Genomic DNA, 4,710 nt, shown 5'->3' with positions numbered 1-4,710 from the left:
TCAACTTCCCAAGGACATAACTCATTCATTTTTTATGATTTTGAGGTGGGATCAAATTAATTGGAAATCTTAAGTTGTCTACTTCAAATGTTATGTTGAACAAAATTTCAAAATCTCAAATAAAATACATGTGATAATGCAAGACATTATAGGTCATTTTGGGCCAAATGCATTGAAAGGCAAAAAAGTCTAACTTCAAGTGCCCATACCTCTTTCATCAAAAATCAAAATGATGCCAAATTTAAGTCCATTTTGATTGTCTTGAAAAGATCTACAACTTTGATGTTGGAGGTTTTTTCATTTGAGGCTTGCATCATCAAAACAGAGGGGCTTGAACATTGGCCAAATTTGGAAACCTTGCCTTGACATGTTTTGCACATCACACTTTAAACTCAAATTTCATAAATTTCCACACTTCAAATGGATTTTTGCCCAACATAACAATTGTTCCTTACATCAAAACCTTTCCAACCATTACCCACATGCTTATGTTTGGATTTTCTAATTGGCATTTTCGAACAGGTGAATGTTTATGTTCAATTATGGAATTCACATCATAACTTCATGCACAAGCCAATGCAGCTCTAGTTACACGTCCAAACCATTGGCATCTGAGTTCAGCTTGCATTTCCATCCATTTTTGGGCTTTGCACGCGCCTGTACAAGCCCATGCATGAAGAGTCCAAATTCCATGCACACGAGAATTCATCTTGCTTCCAGTTTGTTTTGCTATAAATAGAAGTGCTCAGCTTCATTCAAACTCAACCTAAAGGCGCCTGAAACCCTGCTGAAGTGATTCCCCAACCTCACCAAAGAAGCTATTTCAATTTTTCTTCAAATTTTTCAGATCCAAAATTCAACTACATCTGGTTGAATCCTTGGATCTAAAGCTTCTAAACCTTCATCATTCAGCTCATTGATCTTCTGTTTTGGCAAAGAAAGCAAGGAATCGAGCTCAAGTTTTCAGAAATCAAGTTTGCTCTTCAACTGGTATTTCCTCCGAATCTCATCATCCATTGACCTATTGGCTTGGATCTTGTGTTGGCTGAAGTCCTCTCAATAGAGGCATCATTTTTGTGCATTCAATTTTTGAAATCTATCAAGTTCATGATGAACACCACAGAACTTCCATCTCTGATTTCTCTCAATATAGAGATCTAGAGTGGAATTAAGTGGCACAGGGATGATGTACATCATCCCAGCTTTCTAAAGATGTATAGATCGTGCATTTTGGTTGCCTTTTGAATCTCTGCAAATTTTGGACTCCGCCGGAACTGGCCGGAGAAGACGGTGGCGATGGCCACCGTCCCATTGCCAGATCAATCCTGGACCGTTGGATGCTTTCTCCAGTTTATATCTCAACCGTTTGATCTTATGACTTTTATTAAGTGTCCATGTGATGCGTTTGACTGAGGACCATGGTGAGCGCGCGCTTAAGATCCATTAGATCTGCCAGGTCAATTAATGAACTGGATCCAACGCCTCTCCTTTTTTCTGATTTTCTGAATTTTCATTTAATTTCTTTTATTTCCATTATTTTCAAAAATTCATCTCTCTCTCATTTTTAATCCAAAAATTATGGGATCAATTGCATTCTTCTCCAAATAAATTCTAGTTTCTGATTCTGATTTTTAATATTTTTTATTTTATCATTTGATATTTTTTATGAATTTTCTCTTTTCTGGTTGTTTTTAATTCATTTTAAATAGTTTTTGATATTCAAAAAATACAAAAATATTTTCCTAACCTATTTGAGTGATGATGGATCTATGAAAAATATTCTCATCAATTTTTTAATTGATTTGAGATTTATTTGAGATTTTAGTTCAATTAGGTTATTTTTATTCATTTTTAATTGATTAAAAGTAGTTTCTGACTTTTAAAAATGCTGAAATTTTGTGTCAAACTTTGTTTGACCTTGTTGAACTTAGGATAAATTACTTGGACCTTTCAAGGTTGATTTGAAGTAATTTTGAAGTTTGACCTTTCTTTTATTTTTAATTCAAGTTTATTTTAATATTGAAAATGCCAAAAATATTATGCTTCTTGTTTGATCTCCAATCTCCATCTCATTTCTGATTTCTCATTGCTTGACTTTGACTTTCAATGTCATTTGGTCAATACATATGGATTGGTACATCTTATTTCATCTTATGCATTTTTGATCTTTTCATTTCTTTATCCATTCTTCATCTCCTTCTTCTTCCTCTTCTTATTTTCCTTTTGATCAATGAGTTGAAGGTTGATAAGTTAACATTGATTAGGGAGACTTAATCTTCCTTGATTCAAATCTAATTCATCTTGATCAATTGATCAAGTGAATGGCTTTGCATTAAGGATAGGTTATTTTCTAAATCATGCAAAAAGCTTAAACCAATACAAGATCAATTCTCTTTTTTCTTTTTGGCATGGTAAGTTGTTGGAACTTGGTTCACTAACCAAGACTTCTAACTTGTGTTGTTGCCTACATTATTATTGACCGGCCTCAGATAGTTGTGACTTCTACATAAGTCCAATTACGATTGCTTAACATAGCGCTAAATTTTCCTTATGGCACACTAACTACTAACACTAACCATTAACAATTAACATTTACTTTTTGCCCTTTACTTTTATGCAATTTACTATTCTTGTACATATTATCCATTTGCTTTTCTCTTTGCTCACTTGAGCACATGTTTATGTTAATGCCATTTGCCTTTTGCTCACTTGAGCACATAATTGTGTATATATTTTTTTATGCTTGTGTTTTGTTTTGATTGTTGAGAACTAAATGCAAAGAATGGAGAAGTGGACTTAGAATCTAGGACATACCCTATGCAAAGAATGGAGAAGTGGACTTAGAATCTAGGACATTCCCTATGCAAAATTGGAGTAAAAGGACCTTAATGATGAATATGGACCAAATCTCTAAACTCACTCTTGTCCATTCTTGATTTACTTCATAGAACTTTTGATGTGTGTACTTATGTGCTAGGGAATTCTATGAGAGCTCAAATTGAAGGACCATTTCCATGTTCATCCAAAGTGAAAGACACAAGATGCATTGGGGATCTCTTAAGAGACTTGTTTGAGTGCTTGAGCTTACTATTATTGTGATTGCTTATTCCAAAGGATGGGAGCTACTTGGATCATCAATATGATCTCAAGAGAGGGACTCCATTGTGGTTTTGATTCTTCATCCCTCACCTTGTTGATTTACTTAGGACTTAGCCCTTCTTCTTCTTCTCTCCACTCTAACCCAAGCCAAAACCTTTTGTGCAAACATTTAACCTTTATTTTCAAACATTAGAAACCTAAGCCTTAGGCTTTTGATTTTCTTTCAAATCTTCTTTTCATAACACTTATTTTGAATTGAATCTTTAAGTCAACTTTGACCATTTTTGTATATACTTCTAATTGGTAAATATAACCCATTCAAATGTCTTTTTGTGGTTCCAATGGCCATTTTCTTAATCAAATTTTCCATAACCTTTAGCTATTAGGTTTGAGTTATCCTTGTGGTAGATGTAATACTCACCTATATCCTTAGTGATGGACAATGAGTCTTCCATGCTTATTATAGGGTTAACCCCTCACTAGCATGTTGAAGCTATCATCACATGGTGGATTTGTGGTTTGGTTGAGTTTTCTCCCTCTGATAACAAAAGACCTTGAGGCTTTTGGACCAATCAATTCACCAACTCAATTTGAGATTTTTACCCCAAACTACGAGGTTTTGATCCTAATCTTTTATAAGATGGTACGTAGGCAATGGATTTATCCATCCATACACAAATGTAAATAAACTTGTATATTCTCTTCTCATCTCTTCAACCATGTTTGCACAAACAAATTTTTCATAAAACAAACAACCTTTACAACAAGTATGAAAAGGGCTCCCTAGGAGTACCTAGGATGTTTTGGGTGCCTAACATCTTCCCATTACATAACCAACCCCCTTACCCAGATCTATGTTCTCTTTGACTAGTTTTTGTTAAAACTTTTAGGTTTTTGTTCGCTTTCTAACCATTCCTTTGGATAAATAGAAGTGCGGTGACGACTCGACTTGTATGATTTACCTTGGATTTAATCAATATCTCTAATGGTAACGAATACCCCGCTACAACGGGGCTTCATCAACTTCTGATCACCATTTGGACAAGGTAGTTCTGATCACCATTTGAACTCAAACAAGTTACCACAATGTAGTTCTTCATTCTATGATGTTTTCCCCTAACTTATCTAGCGTTGATTGATCATGTTCATCATTTAATTTAAATTTTTGTGGCTTTCTTGCTTCTGAAACTTCTCTAATATTCTCCATGCTCAATTTAGATAATTGAATTTGGAGCATAAGGTTGAATTCGGGATAAGAAGAGGATCACAATGGTGGTGGTCTCGTGTTCTGAATTTACCAAACGATGAAACTCCGGTGAGAAACCACCAGAGAAGATGACCGGAATGTTCCAGGTCATCTGAGCTTGGCCAGACACGTTGGACAAACGAAATATTTTAATTGGTTCATTTTGAATTAGATACCGTGTATTATTTGTGTCGAATTCCATCGCGCGCCCTAATCTGAGGAGTGTTAGGTCTGCCACATCAATTAATGAGACGTGATCCAATGCTCTGTGTTTTTTTTTATTCTTTCTCTTTTATTACTTTTAATTTATTTTTCTTTTAAAATTCATAAAAAAAACATTTTACATCAAAAAAATCCCAAAATAT

The sequence above is a fragment of the Lathyrus oleraceus genome, chromosome 2 (genome assembly GCF_024323335.1).
Source record: "Lathyrus oleraceus cultivar Zhongwan6 chromosome 2, CAAS_Psat_ZW6_1.0, whole genome shotgun sequence".
NCBI classification, from domain to species: domain Eukaryota; kingdom Viridiplantae; phylum Streptophyta; class Magnoliopsida; order Fabales; family Fabaceae; genus Lathyrus; species Lathyrus oleraceus.
This window is presented reverse-complemented; position numbering follows the sequence as displayed.